This window comes from Budorcas taxicolor, chromosome 17, assembly GCF_023091745.1.
Source record: "Budorcas taxicolor isolate Tak-1 chromosome 17, Takin1.1, whole genome shotgun sequence".
Classification (NCBI taxonomy): domain Eukaryota; kingdom Metazoa; phylum Chordata; class Mammalia; order Artiodactyla; family Bovidae; genus Budorcas; species Budorcas taxicolor.
Genome location: NC_068926.1, coordinates 62,739,216 through 62,757,046, shown reverse-complemented (window position 1 = coordinate 62,757,046; position 17,831 = coordinate 62,739,216). Strand labels below are relative to the sequence as shown.

The 17,831-nt window shown below is 52.5% G+C and overlaps 1 protein-coding gene across 5 annotated transcripts in view; it reads left to right on the top strand.

The window, feature by feature from the left end:
- PXN (paxillin) overlaps positions 1-17,831 on the top strand; it is a 42,837-nt gene that overhangs the window by 979 nt on the left and 24,027 nt on the right. The gene's annotated exons all lie outside the window — the stretch shown is intronic.

The following is a 17,831-nucleotide window of genomic DNA, read 5'->3' as shown; positions in this document are numbered from 1 at the left end:
GTTTTCATGTGACTGGAGCTCCCAAACTATTTTTTTCAGTCCAGCCTTCATCTAGAGTTTGGGCAGAATGGTGCTGGGGGTTCTAGGAATGCCTTGAGCACCCTGAACCCTGAAGTGGGAGGATTCACTCTCCCTCCCTCCCCTTCACGCCTGGAGCTGGAAAGCCTGAGCCAGGGAATTGAGGAGGGGGAGGAAAGTTTCTTCTCTGTAGGAGCCTTGTCTTCCCTCTGTGGACTGTGGGTGGCTTGTGTGACCGCTGATGCTTTCTCTGTCTCAAGCTCTTAGGGGTGGATTCATCAGACAGGACTGATGGGCCTCCCCTGAGCTGCACAGGGCACTAAGTTAAGACTGGTTATTTGTAGGCACTGGACTTCCAAGGGAACAGGGAGGAGAATTGGGGCGTGACTGCTTCCCAGAAGCTTTCTTCAGGAATCAGGGTGCCTCCACAACCCCCTAACCCCCAAGATCCTGGAGCTGGGGAGATTGTGCAGTCCTGCCTGTTTTGCAGAGTACAATGGCTGCCAAGCATAGTTCTGTCTTTGGGTCAGGCTTGGCACCCATTTTTCCAGCACACTCAAGTTTGGCATGGCTTCCAGGCAGGTATTTTTTTTTTTTTTTTTTTCCACGTAAAAATAACTGAACCGAAAGGAGGCTGGGGGATATTTTTCGAATCAGGATCTGAAAGTCTCAATGTTTTCCCTTTGGGAACTCACAAGCAGAGTCACAGTTTCTGAAATGCTGGTGTGGGTTCCATTGCTTCCAGACAGGCCCCGTGCTGTTTGAAGGACTGAGAAAGTCTTTGTAGAGTTCCCTGTTGAAGCCCGGAATTCCTGTCCTCTGACAGTCTTCCATTTAGGGCCAGGAAACTGAGTTCGTCTCTGAAAGGAAAGAAAGTGTCCTGGCAGAGCAGATTGTAGGAATTTAGATTTGCTGTTCCTGGAGTATTTCCCTGCACCTCAACTGTCCTGTCTTCACAGTAACTCTTTTTGAAGAGCCCCTTAGGGGTCCCTGCTATCAGTATTGCCGGCCTTTTACAAATGGAGAAAACTGAGGCTAAGAGAGGTTGATTCACTTGCTCAAGGTTGCACAGTCGTAAGCTGACAAAATCATGACTGGAAGCCCAACCCCTTGCGCCTACATCTGCAGCTTTGTGCACCGTGAGGCCTTTCTTCATGACGACGGGGTCTCAGAGAGGTGATGGCTGCCACCTGTAACTACTTCTCCTGCCTCCCCCCAGAGACTCCTCAGTTGTCTGAATCTGGGCTGCCTGGCTTCCTTGGCCTAAGCTCCCAGGGGGCCAGCCACGCCTGGCTGACTGACTGGAGCCTGGGGTGGGCGGAATGGGGCATGCAGGAGGAGAGAGGAATTCGCCTCTGCTCTCAGCCCCCATCAGCTGTCTGGATGGCCGCTCAGCACCCTGCCCGTCAGCTGTTTTCCTTAGTTAGGCTGGACCCAGAGGCCAAGCTTCTTGTTTTTATTTTTCTCCTGAGAGTGCTGTCAGCTGTGAGCCTCTTGGGTCCTAAAAGACAAGAGTCTGACCTGTGGCAAGTCTAGAGGGGTCAGAGTGTGTGCTGTGACTTTGTTTTTTATTTTTTGGTCTAAAAGAAAAAAAATTGGGGACCCCTCCCCTCTCTGTAGCTCTTAGTGACAAACTCACCATGCTTTGTTTAATAAGTTACAAAGTTACAGCTCTTTGGGCAAAAATCCGTAAGTAAACACAGCGTCCTGCCCTTCCCTGTGTGTTCTGTCAGCTGTGTGCTATGGGGTGGCTGCTGGTGGCTTTCCTCATTACTGTTTAGATGCTGGTTTGGCTGGGAGTTCTCGGTGTTCCAGTTCTGGCTGGAGTTTCCTGGACAGAGTTCTCACAACACGGAGAGGCACTCTGGTTATGTTCTGCTTGCCCCTCCTTCACGTTTTTTAGTGCACTTGGCGGTGGGGGGATGGGGACCGTGACCACAGCTGGGGGCTAATAGTGATCACATGCGTTTGATAGGAGCCAGGCATCCTACTCAGCACTCTTTGGTATCATCACAGCAATTCCTGGAGGGACGTGTTTAATCCCTGCTTGATGCACACAGAAATCCGAGTCAGGAAAGTTCAGTGGGGACTCTGGGATTGTAACCCAGGTCGATCCACTTCCAGACCTGATCATCTCCATAATAAGGTAGTACATGCATGCATGCTCAGTCATGTCTGACTCTTTCCAACCCCCTGGACCCTAGTCCACCAGGCTGTTCTGTCCATGGGGATTCTCCAGGCTAGAATACTAGAGTGGGTTGCCATGCCCTCCTCCAGGGAATCTTCCCCACCCAGGGATCAAACTACCCTCTCCTGCACTGCAGGAAGATTCTTTACGGCTAAGCCCCACGGGGAAAGCCCTACAGAGTTAGTAAGTGCTTGGTAATCAACCAGGGGAATGAGCCATGGGGCCTGCTGAGTAATTGCTGAGTACCTTTTAAACTTCTGCCCTGGGGCCATCGTCCCGTATGGTCTGGGTAGCAGTAGGTAGGCTGGTTCAGGCCTCAATAGCTTTGCCATTCCCATCCCTCGCAGGGGGAGCAGCCAGCTGTTGGCAATGCCCAGTTGCCACTGGGATCTGGACCTGTCTCCTTGCAGCTTCTCAGCAGTCTTGACCCTCTGGAACACAGTGCCTCATTGTCCTTGGAGGGGGGAGTACTGGGGAGCAGGGGAATTGCCTGGGGCATTCCAGGCTACGGAGCCTCTCTGTTTCCATGGGAAGTCTGGACTTTGGGCTCGCCCATCTATGGTGCCTCTGTGTGTTAGGGCAGGGTCAAGGGCACCCAGCTGCTGGGCTTGTGGCAGGGGTGGCCCGTGGAGTGATGGTGTGCTCCTCGGGGGGCCCTGCGTCAGCCCCAGATCTCCTCCTCGGCTGTGTGCTAGTGAGGTGCAGAGTGCGCACTCAGACCCTGGTGTGTTTGGTTCTTCAGCAGGTGCCCTTTCCGTTGGGCAGCCAGAGCTTGGTGGGGAGAGGTTCAGGCTGCTGCGGGCCAGAGCCCTGTCACTGTGGGTTTGAGTCCCCCTGAGGGAACATCCCAGGATCCTCATGCCTGAGGGTACTGACTTCCCAAAGCTTCCCTGAGGTCTTTCTCTAGTTCCAAGGGCTGCTAAGTCGCTTCAGTCATGTCTGACTCTGTGCAAACCCATAGACGGCAGCCTACCAGGCTCTGCCGTCCCTGGGATTCTCCAGGCAAGAGTGCTGGAGTGGGTTGCCATTACCTTCTCCAATGCATGAAAGTGAAAAAAGAAAGTGAAGTTGCTCAGTCGTGTCCGACTCTCAGCGACCCCATGGACTGCAGCCTACCAGGCTCCTCCGTCCATGGGATTTTCCAGGCAAGAGTACTGGAGTGGGTTGCCATTGCCTTCTCCGAGTTCCAAGGGCAGAGACTAGAAAAACTCTCTTCCACTTCACTCTCGTTCCAGCCCTCCCCTGGGTTGTCCTGGTCTCAGTGTCTTCATTCATGATCACAGCCGTAGAACACTTTTGCTTTTTTATACAGTGTTTGCAGAACCTCTTCCGTAATGTTTATTGAGCACTTACTATGTGCAAGCCCTGGGCTGGGCACCTTACCCGCATTGTCTCATTGAATCATGTTGGCCCTACGAGGTGCAGGTTCTGTTACTATTACTGCCACCCATTTTACAGATGATGAAATGGAGGCCCACTTGCCCAAGTTCTATAACTCATGAGTGGCAGGGCTGGGATTTAAATCTTGTAACCCATTTTCCACGTCTGTGTCTGATACTGGATTGGATCTGGTTTGATTGGTCTCTGTTTCTAGATTGCTAAAATCTTTTTCCGCCCTTCCCACACCCCCAGTCTCTTCTCTCTCTTTTTGGCCACCACCCCACGGCACGCGGGAATCCCAGTTCAGGAAGTGAACGCGTGTCCCCTGCAGTAGAGGTGTGGAGTCTTAACCCTGGTCTGCCAGGGGTGTCCCCTCGTTTTCTCTTCAGTCCGTCCTTTCCTGTTCTCTGTGGCTTCCTGCGTCTCGTTGGTTCTTTCTCGAGGATGCCATGCTCAGGACAGGATGCCAGGCGCTTAACGGCAGTGTCTCCTGCTCGGTGGAGGACCTCCCTTCCCTCTCACCATCCCCTGTCCACTCACCGGTTAGCCTCATACAGAGCTGCGAGCTTACAGCGCAGCTGGCGCTGAGAACCCGGGCAGGCTCCGCGCCCCCTCTTCTCCTCCTTGGGGTTGGAGTCAGAAGCCCTCTGTGCCCCCAGCTCCGTACACTCTCCTGTCTTTGTTTAGGTGTTTGCACCTGGCTACTGCTTGGAGCCAGCCCATTTCCAGAGGAAGAAATCCTCAGAAACCCTTCAGGTGGAGAACTGAGGAATCCTGTGAGAGGGAGGGAGGAGGAGAAAGCATTAGGAAGTTGAATTTTCCCGGAAATCTTGACAAACCAACAGCTTCAAAGGGGTGGCCGGGGGACTGCCCTGATGGCCCAGTGAGTGGGACTCCAAGCTTCCACTGCAGGGGGCGTGGGTTCTGTTCCTGGCCAGGGAGCTAAGAAACTGCATGCCTCACTGTGTGACCAAAATAAAAATAATGAAGTAAAATATAATAAATAAGTGTCCAGAGACCATCTCCTGACCTGGGATAGGCCTGGAGCCCTATGGCCTCCCAGGCCCATTTTGCCTTTTCAGTTGCAGTCCTGTTGGGAGCCTCACATTTGGCCTCAAGCGTCCATTCTTGCCAGAGAAGTCTCCCAACTAATGGACTGATGGCCTGACCAGTGGGGCTCAGGGCTGGCCTCTCCGGGGAGGCCATGGATGCTGGGCCAGGGGCAGGCAGAACATGTGGATGACCAGGCCCAGCATAATGCCAGTGGCCCAGTTTCCCCTTAAAGATGGCCTCTTAATGTTTATTTCTCGTCTGATTGTGGTTTTATGGGAGAACGTTGTTATTGTTAGGTGCAGGCGAAAGTATTTGGGAGTGAAGTGTCACCATGTCTGCAACGCAGTTTTAAATGGTGTAGTAGAAAACGTAGGGAGGATGTGTATGTACTGTGTGTATATGTAAAGAGGGAAAGAGAGGAAACTTGTGCATGTGTGTACAAAAAAAATGGCAAACATCAACTGTGACTGCACCTAGGTGGAGGGCATGTGGGTGCTCACTGCAGTGGCCTTTCAGTTTCTCTGCATGTTTATACATTTGCATGATAAAGAGTTGGGGGGGAAAAGGTGAGAAAACCTTGCTTTTCCACAGCGGGCTTGGAGTCATTCCATCAGGGATGGGCATCAGTTGCCTACCTGTGATTGACCCGAGTGACTCTCAGCCTCCCGTAACTCCGACGCAGGTGGTGGAAAGACCGGGTGAGTAGAGACAGGAGCCAGGCAGGCCTGGCTTGGGAGTGACTGGTGATGCCGCCGGGGACCGGGACACACAGTGACAGGGCCTGGCAGAGGCAACGAGCATCGCTGGTGTGGAGGGAGCCTCTGGGGTTATTTTGAGTGTGGCGATGTGAACCAGACTGCGGTCCAGGCAAGCAAGATGCCGGGCTCCAGCGGGAGTTGGGAAGGGGTGGCCTGGGTGGGACGCAGAGAGCCGCCTCTGGGCAGCTGGAGCCTGGGGGGAGGGGATGACATGCCTTTCGCTTCACATCAGGAGAACCTCTTATCTGTGGCCAAAGGAACACCATAGCCGGTGGGCAGTGGAGGCCGGAGTGGCCCCAGGCGCTTGCTTGCAGCCCCTCTTGGCCATTCGAGTCTCCAGACTTGAGGCTCCCGCTCGTGGCATCCCCACTTCCAGGGCCCTCCTGTCTTGCTTTCTGCTGACTCCAGAGCCCGTCCACCGGGCCTCCCGTCTCTGTGGGAGAAACAGCCGGATTCCCACATCGGTGGCCCCCGTGGCTCAGAGGGCCCCTGGTGCCCACTAGAAGCATTTAGCAGCCCGTCAGCCCTCCTTAGGGGAGTGCCTCACACGAGGGTCTTCTCTGAGTCTCACGTCTGTCTATCCTTCCCCAAGCAAGGACCCCGAGGCTGGCCGCTGGGTCCTGATCACGGGGTCGTGCTGGGGGGTCTCAGAGCCGCAGGTCCGACCTGACCGCCTGTTCGAGGAGCAGAATGGCGTGTGTTTTATGGGCGGGGTGGGGGGGGGTGGGGAGGGGTGGTGCTGGGAGGAAGCTTTATGTAATTCTTGGCTGGGACTCAGGTAATTGTTTTAATGAAATGGAATGCAGCTTATTCAGAACGCGCTTGGCAGAAACAGCCACGTTCTGTTCTGTGTTCTCATTGGGGAGAGCGAGTCACACACAGGCCAATTGGGAAGAGAGTGGAGCCTGGGGTGAGTGTGAGCAAGGTGGGCGGAGGCCTCCGGGGAGCTCTTCTCCCTTCACTGCGGGGATCCTCGGCTCGCTGGACTCTTCCCCTGGACACTGGTCTGGGTGCCTTTCTGAACGGATGCTTTTTGCAACAACAGCAAGACCCTGTTACAGCAAGCGGGCTGTAAACTGAGCCTGAGGCTGCCTCCCTGGTTGTTGGGAGGCCAAGTGATGTGGGTGTGGGAGTGCTCAGCACACAGATGACAGACCCTCTGAGACATCTGTCTGTTATTCACTGCACCCCCCTCTTCCCACCTCAACATGTCATATAACTCCCTGGGCGCCTCCCGCCCCCCCAGCATCTCCCATCAGTGTCGACATCCGTGCCTGGATGTGACCTATCCATAGATACACCTGGATCCGCTTTCCTTCTGGTTTCTCCCCCCACCCCGACCTTGTTTGTCCTTCCTAACTTCTTTTTCTCTTCTTTAATTTTTTCCTTGGACACACCCTGTGGCATGTGGGACCTCAGTTCCCCAACCAGAGATCAAACCCACACCCCGTGCATTGGAAAGCAGAGTCTTAACCACTGGACCTCTTGAGAAATCCCTCTCCTGACTTCTTCAGTTTCCTCCTTGTTCTCTTTTCAATGCAGCCCGGGCCATTCTTCCACGTTTTTCTCTTTGGCTGAGAGAGCGTCCCACTCTGTAGCAGCCGTATTTCCCCCTCCCTTCCTTAAATTCTGCTGCTGTGAAGATCCCCCATTCTCCGAAGAACCACCCTCCACCCCCCCCCCCGCCCCGCCTCCTTCGCTACCTCCTTCTCTGATCCCTTTTTGGGGGGACACCAGTGCATTTTTGCGAAGGCTTTTTCTGGGCACCCTGTTTCTCTCCTAGGTATCCAGGTCAGTTTATCTACTTGCGTGACCTGTTTTATCACTTGAATGCTGGTGATGCCTAAATTTATATTTCCACCCCTGACGTGGATTCTATTGTCCAGATTCTTCCGGTCTGCAAGCCAGCAAAGATCCAACTCATTTCCTTCTCACTCTCTCTTTGCCGCCTCAGTCTATTGTCAGCTCTGTTTTTGTCCCCTCCCTTCTCTTGACCTGTGTTAAACTGTTTCTGCAACATTTTACAGTTTAGAAAACATGTTTATGTGTTTCATCGCCATTGATGATTCTGACAGAAGTCCTTTGGGGTAAGCTGTGGTTTCCCCATTTTACGAATGGGGAAGCTAAACTGCAGCTCGGGGCACAGAGGAAGGGGACACTCCCAAGTGTCACCACAGATAATGTTGCGAGAGCTTGGTCTCAGGTCTTTGAGTGCTCCAGCCGGTTCTCTTTTTGGTCCTTCAATGCTGGAAGCCTGAAGGCAGGGATGGGAAGTCACAGGTTGCATGTGGCCTGCAGACCCGTGTCACTCAGCCTTCATGGTATTTAAACATGTTCAGAATTAGACGCCAGCATTGAAAGTATCAGGAGATGGCACCTCAAAATCCATAGGCTATTTTTTTTTTTTTTGGAAACTCAGGAGTTGGTGACACTGCACGCCCATCCTCCTTGGCACCGGTGGGTTGGACTTGACAGCCCGGCTCTCACAGCGGCTCTCTCTCTTGCCTGCAGCAGGCCTGCTTTGAAAAGTTCCAAAAATGCTCTCTTTCTAAAAAATTTTGTTTATTTATTTCTAACTGCCCTGAGTTTTTGTTGCTGCTCCCGATCTTCCTCTGGTCGCGGTGGCTTCTCTTGTTGCAGAGCATGGGCTCTAAACGTGCATGCTTCAGCAGCTGTAGCTCGCGGGCTCAGTTGCCCTGTGGCATGTGGGATCTTCCCTAGACCAGGGATCAAACCCGTATCCCCTACATTAGCAGGCAGATTCTTAACCACTTGACCACCAGGGAAGTCCCTAAAAATGGTCTCTTCCTGTCCTCCATTTACAGCAAACACGCAGTTGCCAAATCTAGGGGATTTCTTGAACTCCATTCTGTGACTTAGATTTGACTTCTCACCACTCCAAGGGCTTAGCTCTACCTGGGGTCTGGACCCTTGTCCATGTAGCAGAAAATAGCCCCCTGACCTGTCCATCTCCTTTCTCTCTCTTTAAGGTCTCAGTTGCAGGCACTTTTTTAGGAAAGTTTTTTTTTTTCTTTACAGTTAAAACTAGCCAACCTCTGGACCTTCCCATTTTCCTGTAACTTCACAGATCTGTGCCCATTGGGCTTTTTCCTTTGTGTTTCCCCCTCTGCCCTGTAAACCCCTTGAGGACAGGGATCTCACCTGCCGTTCAAGTGTCCCTAACCTCCAAACGTGGCTCGGTTCTCTCTGTGGTTGCCTAATGAGTTTTTTTTTTAAGTTTTTGTTGTTATTGTTGTTATGTGAGCCATTTTTAAAGTCTTCATTGAATTTGTTGCAGTATCGCTTCTGTTTTATGTTTGGTCGTTTGGCCACGAAGCACGTGGGGTCTTAGCCTCCCGACCAGGCTGCCTGCCTGCGAACCCACGCTGCTTGCCCTGGAAGGTGAAACCCTCCTTAACCACTGGAATGCCAGGGAAGTCCCACCCTATGAAGTATTTAACGGTGGTCAATGATGAAATGGGTTTGAACTGCAGACCCCCACCAAGACGCTGATCCCCCATCGAAACACTGCCTCCACTGGAGAATCAGTGTGAAGCCCTCTGGGTTTCAAGCAGGTGGGGAGGCCACCCGGAGGCCCGGGTCAGAACGCAGGGTCCCCCATCAGCCCCTCATCTCCCCGCTCTGTATCCATGCTGCCCTTTGCCAACTGCGTGACCTGGACAGGTCACCTGATACCCCAAGCCTCAATCCCCTCATCTGTGAAACAGGCGCATTTCCTGAAATGCGGTAAGGTGTTCAATAAATGGTAACGATGGTTCTTTTTCATCCATGGAATAATCTAATCGTGGGTCACAGGGGCAGGGTGGGGTTTGGCTTTCTCGGTCACTTTTCCGCCTGCTTTCACAGCTTGTTGCCGGAGTCCGCTGTGGCCTTGAAGGTGGCATTCAGAGCCCTGGACGGCCATTCAGCCAGGGCCTGGAGGAGGAACCCTGAGTTCTGTTAGCTCCCTCGGCGATGTGATTGGAGGAGTGGTCGTGGCCCTGTAGGGTGACTGATGCACGTTTGGGGCTCTGCAAATGAAATGGTCAGTCCTAGCACTGGTGGCGTTAGGTTGGGTTTTGGTTATATGACGTCTCACTTCCCCTAGCCTCTTTGGTGGCTTTGAGGAGGAAGCGGTGGGGAGGAGGTTGTTTGGTGGCTTGGTTTATCCTGATTGCTCATGTAAGGCGAAAATTTGAGAGGCGCTCTGAGGTCAGCCCTGGGCTTCTCCCGGAACTCGCGGGCCGTACGCTGGCCAAGGCAGGCCATGAAGGATGCTCAGTAGCATCTACAAGGCCTCCCAGGGTGGATCCAGGCCAGTGAGGCTCCTAGTAGCAGTAGAACAGGAGAGTTTCTGGGCTGGAAACTGGCTTTTGTCAGTGGAGTGGGCTTAGTTCTGGGCTGCCCCCTGCCTGCCTTTCTGCCCTTTTAGGGGCAGTTGATACATTGGATTAGCCCCAGGCCCCCCTCATTCAGGGTGTGGAGTGGCTCAGAGAGTCCTGGCCAGGCTTTTTCCTTGCCCTCTGTTTCCAGAAACATTCCTCCTCTAAGGGTGGAAATGGGCGTGTCCCACACAGCCTGCACTTGGTCTTCTCCGGATTCACCGTGTGTCCCGTGGACTCCCTGTCCTGGCTGGGTGGGTTCTCAGCACTGTTGAGCTGCAGGACAGCCAAATCGGGCTGGCCCCTCTGGGGTGGGTGTGAAGGAAGAGCAACCACAGCACCTGGAAAACGACCCTCGTGCCTCGAGGACACGACCTGGTGCCCTCACCCCCGGGCTCACTTGGCCACCTGCTGCTCACCTTGGAAAGTCTTCTGTCCCCACAAGTGGACGTGTAGTTTTCTCACCATCTGGTGGAGCGCCAGCCTAGCTACATCTTGGGGGCGAGGGAGCTACCGAGCTCGGTGGCCTTGCTTCCTCCCTGTCTCAACCCCTCAGGTGGTTTCATCTGATATGTCTTGAACTTTCCAAGAATCCTCACCCTGCTTTGTTTGGAGAGCTGCACCAGAAGTTTTTTTTGAAGTTTTTTTTTTTTTTTTTGGCCTGGTGTGCTGACGCTACAAGAAAGCTGGGGGTCACCTGGAGGCGGTTGTCACGCTCCCTGTGATCCCTTGTGGTCATCTGTCCCTAAACATCCTGTTTGCACCCTTAGTGCAGCGGGAACACTGGCCTGGGACCAGCTGTTATCTGTTTGCCTGACCTCGGGCAGAGGCGTGGGCCCAGGGATGTCACAGCTTGTCTGCCTCTGGGGGACCCTGGGCTGTGTGGTCCTGGGCTGTTGATGGCATTGCTGGCAGCAGCTCCTTTCCTCCTCACCAGCTTGGGCTTCATCCCAGCTCTGCCCTTTCTCTTCTTGTTGCTTCTACTGCCTGTGAAAGTTTCTCTTCCAAATGTTCTACTGGGCGTGACGAGTGGCCACTCCCTTCCCTGTGGTTCTGGGCCGATTCAGTCTTTCTTAGACTCCTACACTTCGAGAGTGGAAGGGGCCTTAGGATGCCACCCACTCCCATGGTTGGGGTTTTCTGCCTGTTACTTCTTCCATCGGAGCTGCTCACTTTGTTTATATACTGAGCTTCCATTGGAGGCTGCAATCACAAAAGGGGTTTTGTGGTTTTTCAAAAATTTGAAAATAAACATAAAAACATTGGAAAATGACTTATGAGGTTCAGCCCACCTGTTTTACAGAGTGACAGACTGAAATTCTCCAAGGAGAAAGCACTTGCCTAGGACACTTAGTAGCAGAACAAGCCTGTGTTTTGTTGTTTCCCTCTCTTTTTAGCCCTCTTTTGTGGGTGTATCTGGGGTCCTAGTCTTCTTTCTAGAACCACACACTTGCCACAGTGTGGCTTCAGGCCTTGTTTTCTTCTACAGATCTTTCTGATGTCATTATGTGTCTGATACTGTTACTTTGTAAAAGTTCTTGTGTCAGAGAAGATACATCCTTATTGTAAAAACAAAGAAAAAGGAAGGTACAGAAGTGAAAGTCCTTCCTCCCGCTCCAGGGATAACTTAACAGTTTGGTGTGTATCTTTCCCACCCATCTTCTATATATTTATAAATATATAGGCATGCATGTTATATACATGTTCTTCATTTTTTTTTAAAGCCCAGGTGAAAATCACATAACATAAAATTAACCACTTTAAGGGACACAATTCAATGGTATCTAGTCCATTTAGTACAGGTTGTGTGGCCATTGGCTCTGTCCAGTTCAGAACATTTTCATCATCACCAAAGGAGTGCTCATACCTTTTTTTTTTTTTAATTTATTTGGCTCCGGGGTCTTAGTTGCAGCATGTGGGATCTAGTTCCCTGACTAGGGATCGAACCTGAGACCCCTGCATCTCCGGAGCATGGAGTCTTAGCCGCTGGACCACCAGGGAAGTCTTTTGGGTTATTTTCCAATTAGAGAGTTGAATTCTCCAGCTATGATTGTGGATTTATCTTTTTTTTTTTTTTCTTTTCATTTCTGGCAATTTTAGCTTCATCTAGTTTGAAGCTCAATTATTGGATGTATGTGTGTTTAAGACTATTGAATGTTCATGACAAATTGACCTTTTATCGTCATGGAGGGTCTTTATCTCTAATAATATTCCTGTCTGGAAGTCCATGTTGTCTGGTATTAACGGAACCACTCTAACTTTCTTGATATTAGTATGAGTGTGGTATCTTTTCCCCGATCATTTTATACTTGTCAACTTGGTAGGAACTGTTTATCTGTGTCTTTTTATTTAAAGTGTTTCTTATAAATATCCTATTTCAAATCTTGCATTTTTATCCAATCTGACAATCTCTACTTTTTAATTGTAAGCATATAGACCTTCTAACCTTTAAAATAATTATTCGCATGATTGAGTGTAAGTCTGCGATCTTGCCACTTATTTGGTGTTTCTGCCATTTGTTCTTGTTTTTTAATGTTTGTTTATTTTTTTATTTTTGGCTGTGCTGGGTCTTCGTTGCTGCATGGGTTTTTCTCTAGTTGCAGCGAGCAGGGGCTCACTCTCTAGTTGCGATTCGTGAGCTTCTCGTTGTGGTGGCTTCTTGTTGCTGAGCACAGGCTCTAGGTCTTGTGGGCTTCAGGAGTTGTGGCTTTTGGGCTCTAGAGCACGGGCTCAATATTCGTGGCGCGCGGGCTTAGTTGCCCTGCGGCATGTGGAATCTTCCCGGATCACGGATCGACCTCCTGTCTCCTACATCGGGAGGTGGATTCTTTCGCGCTGAGCCACCTGGGAAGTCCCTCTACTATTTTTCTGAATTCTTTCGTCTTTTCTTGCCTCCTTTTGGATTTGTTGAGTATATTAAGTTCAAAGAAATTAACAAAAATGTTTGCAAAACCTTATCTTTTCCCTCCCCTCTCTTTCAGTTTCTCTTCCAAAAACCTGTCGTCTTTTCTCTTTCGCTGGCAAGTTGCCCCTGCCTGTGAGGCTTCCCTCTGCATCGCTAATCCTTGCGTGCTTTTTTGGCTGTCTCATCTGTGCTGGGTGGTGATAATCAATGATGCTATCAGCTGCCCCAGCTACAGAGCCCCATGGCTGGTGTTGCTAACACATTCCAGCGGCCCAGGGTTCAGAAAATCAGCACATTCCAGCTCCTGTCTCCTCCTGCCTCCTCTGTCCCCCGGGAAGAGGTGTGACAGACAGGAGCAGGTCCGCAGGACATGGAGGCTGCGGTCCTCCCTGTTCCTCCCTGCCCTCCTCTTCCCCGGCCCTCCAGCGCCAAGTGAAAGTGCCCACCCACCCCAGGGCCCGGCTGCCCCGGGTACCAGCTTCCCCCCAGGCCAGCTGCCTTGCTTCCGCTGGCCAGCCCCAACTCCTGACTTGCCCTCCTGCACCCACAGAGGAAGCCAGACTGGCCACACAGTGAGTTGAAGCCTTAAGTACCCACCAGGGGCTGCTCTGCTCAGGCCACAGAGTCCTGTGTGGTGCTCGTTTGATTTTGTTCTTTCTTTTTTTTTTCTTTAAAGGGCAGGAGCGATGCCGGTTTTGGGGGGGTGGTGGTAACTAGATCTCAGTAGAGGGAGATTTCCTGGGATGGAGGAGGAGGAAGGGCTGGGGCCCTGCTGCTTGTGCAGGCCACCCTCCCACCCCCCATTGTGCTTGGCAGTGGGGGGCGGGTCGTGAGTGCTCACTGAAGCCAGGAGTGGCATGGACTGCGGGGGTGAGCAGGTCTTGGTGATGGACGGGGTTGGCATGGCTCTGCTGGAGGCAAAGAGGTAAAGATGGATGGAGACAGCCTGCCTGCCCTCGATAAACTGGTAAACTGTCACAGACTGGTGGGAACTAGGCACTCCGGCCGACAGTTTCTGCCAGTTTGCTCCCGTAGGGGTTATGCACGGTGCTTTGGGAACTCAAAGGAGAGGAGCTTGGAATTCTATGCCGGAGATGTAGTCATGGAGGGCTTCTTGGAGGAAATGGTACTCTAAACTGACTCTTTGATGTGGTTTATTTATTTACTTATTTTATATTTCTTTAAAAAAAATTATTTCATCATTCTCATTGCTGTTTTTATTTTTTGGCTGTGCCATGTGGCATGTGGGATCTTAGTTCCCCGACCAGAGATCGAACTGGTGCCCCCTGCACTGGAAGCACAGAGTCCTAACCATTGGGCCTTCGGGGAAGTCCCTAACATGTGTGTTTTAACTGGAGTCTTGACTTTTAGAAAAGCCCCCCACTTTCATTGTTTATATAAATCACAAGGATTTCTATAATAAGATATGGGAATCTCTTACAGAGTGCTGTAAGACTTGTACCTTGTGGGGTGTCCATCCCCGAATAAGTGTTGTTTTCTCTCTTTCAACAGCGTCACCCATGAAGTGCATGTTTGACTTTCTTTTTTAACGTTTCATATGAAAACGACAGACTACCTTAATTTATGTGTGCTTCTTCATTGTAAATAGGCTTGCTTCCTGCCTGGATATTTTTGTGCCTCCTTGTTCTACTCATTAACTACTTTTGAAGTTTTAATCTATATTATTTCTACTTTGTTTTGTGTACAAGGGGGAAAATGAAAAAGCTGGAATCCCCTCACCCTCCAAAATGCTTTTTTTCCACACTAAGATTTGGGAAGCTCTTACAAAAGAGGCACCCACCCCACCCCCCACTCTCCAGAATAAAAACCATGCATTCCTTTTTGTTTAGGTAGGCAGGGCGGATCCTCTTTATCCTCGGGTTGCAGAAGAGGAAACTGAAGTCTTGAGGAGTCTCTGGGGATTTATCGTGGTAAAGAAGACAGGAGGGTGGTCTAGGCGGCTGGTGCTGTGAATGCAAAGGCCCAGAGGGAGGAGGCTTTGTGTGTGTGATGGTGAATTCATGGGCTCTGCTTTGGCACCGTGTGGCATCCCAGGTGGATCTTACAGGCTCATCAAACTCAGCCTTGAGCCACGAGGCCACCACTGACAGCCACTAACCTTTGGTTCCTCGGTGGAATGGCAGTCAGAGTGGGGCCGGCCTCTGGAACACCCAGTCAGGTGTAGAGCCTCTGTTGGGGCAAATTCTTTCCTGGCTCAGCCAGGGTGGAGCCCAGGGCCCGTTTTGAAGGGCTTTTCCACAAGAGCGTGGGGCCTGAGATTTCAGTGTCCCGGGCCTGCTGGCCCCAGCGGTGAGCCCATGTGCTTGTGTGACAGGAAGGACCTGGTTCCTGTGATAACACGCCGGATCTGGCCCCTCTTCCGGAGGGGAGCCATTGGGGGGATGGAGCTGGCTCTTATTTGGATCCCAGGGCTGGACTTGGGCCCTGGGGAGCAGGGCAAGGGAGGGCTGAGCACCCCGAGAATTCCCCAAGCCGGCTGCAGGCAGTGCACAGCCTCCCCGCCCCCAGCCAGAGCACACAGGCGTGCTCGTTCCCAAAGCTCTGCTTCCTGGGCCCCGGAGAGATTCAGAGGCAGCTTGGCCAGGGGAAAAGAGAGACCTCAGGCTTGGTAGCCCCGTGGCTCTGCCTGTCCTAGGTTGTCACCTGCCCCCGTCACCCTGACCCTCGCATGCGCCTTCCTCCCCGCAGCCCTGCCCCTCCTCCCACCCGCCCTGTCTCATCTGGTGGATGGCCCGTCCGCCTGCCGGAAACAAACGTGGGAGGCATCCTGTTCTCTTTCCTCACACCCGTTCAGTTACCAGGTCGCCTGGATTTCGCCTAGTTTTATGTAGAGCACTGAGGCTCCCCGGCCGCCTCGGGCGTGCCCCACCTCCCTCGGGGCTCCCCTGCACATGCTGATGCACCAACACGAGCCTGGTCCTGTCGTTCCCCCTGCCCTGCCGTCTGCCCCGGTACGTCCAGACTCCACAGCACCTCCCGCTCCCCTCTTTCCCCAAGCTGGGACTTGTGCTCTGAGGTCCGGCCCTCTCTGCCTGGCTGCGTCTCACCTCTGCCTCTGTTCCACCCTGGGCCTGGGAAGGAAAAAACCCTGCTCCTTCCCCTTGGCCCCGATTATGCTGGTCTCCCACTCAGCGCTCTGTGGGAACAGACACTGTCATGTTTTGACCGTGCTGCGCAGCATGCAGAACCTTAGCTTCCCGACCAGGGATCGAACCTGCGCCCCCTGTAGTGGAAGCACGGAGTTTTAACCGCTGGACCACCAGGGAAATCCTCAGACACTGTACTTCTGTCACCTTTGTGCCCAGCGTGGTGTTTCTAGACACTTGTCAGGGCCACCAGAGGTGAAGGTGAGGCGGCTCTCAGGGAGAGGGATGGAAGGCCAGGGGGAGGCGAGTTCTGGGGAACCCCCCTCCCACCCCTGTGATATTAGAGGCTGTTTTCAGACCCAGTCTACAGATGTGGGACTGAGCTCAAAGAGGTGCAGTTCCAGCAAGTGACAGAGCCAGGACTTACGACCGAAGTTGTTCAGCTACAAAACTCACACTGCATTCTTACGGCAAACTCACGTACTTGCTGAGGCTGGTGGGTGTTATGAGTGGGTGGAGCAGGCCCAAAAGGAAGGGTGCTGGATTTCAAGGGAGAGCCAGTGGTGGCCCTCCAGGAACACAGACGTGAACTGCTAGCTCTTGTGACTTCTCCCGGGAAGCCAGACATTTTGGCTTTTGGGTGAAACCTCTCAGTTTCTTAAGGCTAACTCAGATTTCTTTCAAAAGCACAAACAGGGACTTCCCTGGCGGTCCGGTGTTTGGGGCATTGTGTTTCCACCGCAGGCAGCACGGGTTCAGTCCCTGCTCAGAGCACCAAGATCCCACAGTGAAAGGAGAAAAAGCACAAAAAAGCACAAACAAGCACAAACACATCCAGGGCCCTGTGTGGCCGGCTGGGGCCTTCATGCCTCGGGCCGGTGGTCTCTGCCATGTTCTCTGTTGCCTCATTGAACCTGTGCCCACCTTCCCCTGGTCCTGCTGCCTCTAGAGTTTTCTCCAGAAGGAGAAGAATCAGAGTTCCTGACTTAAAAGAGCTGTTGCGAGATTATCTGGGCCAACCCTTAGCCATTTATGATTCCTGTCTCACCAAAAAGGTGGGTAGGTGCAGACAAGTAAGGCCCTGTGAAATCAGAGTCTGTGCTCCCTGGCCGGAGCCGCTGGGCTCAGCCCTGCTGCCTCACCCCCAGCAGCCGTGGGCACCTCCTCCCATCTGCCACTGTCTGCCACCACACTTGCCGGTGGCGCTCAGGAGGGCACCGGCCCTGGGATCTTGCCTCAGAGGACCCGGACGTTGGGCAAGGGTGCCAGGGCTGTGCTCTGAGCCTGACTGTTGAAGTTTGTGTCTTCCACGTGGAAACAGGCGTCCTTGTTCACAGCCAGTGACAGCTGACTCCTCTCATCCCAGCTCCTGTCTCAGCTGGATGTGGGGTGGGACAGTGGAGTGAGGTCAGGCACCCCTTCCATTTACAGGCAACCCCCCACCCCACCCCGATTTCCTGCCAGGGAGGGTTTCCAAAGAGGAAGACGTCACAGTTCAGGGTACAGAAGGAGGGGTGGATGCGGACAGAGTCGCGCTGCTTTTGTGTGTGTGTGTGTAATTTTTCTTTTTTCATTGAGGTATGGTTGCTTTATAGTGTTTCAGGTGTATAGCAGAGTGACTTAGTTATATATTCTTTTTCAGATTCATTTCCATTATATGTTATTACAAGATACTGAACACAGTTCCCCTGTAGCATACAGCGTGTGCTCAGTGGGTCAGTCGTGTCCGTTTCTTTGCGACCCCATGGACTGTAGGCCGCCAGGCTCCTGTGTCCATGGGATTTCCCAGGCAAGAGTACTGGAGTGGGTTGCCATTCCCTTCTCGAGGGGGTCCTTTTTAATCCCTTTTATATTATAGCGGTGTGGATCTGTTCACCCCAGACTTATCCCTCCCCCGCTTTCTTCTCTGGTAACCATGTGGAGACCCGTGTTTTAGAAAAGGAGAAACAGGCGGTGTTAAAGAGGGCAGGAGCGGCTCTGCTTGATCAGCGCGCCGCCTTCCTGGGTGACCACTTCCTTTCTGGACGCAGTGGCAGGCAG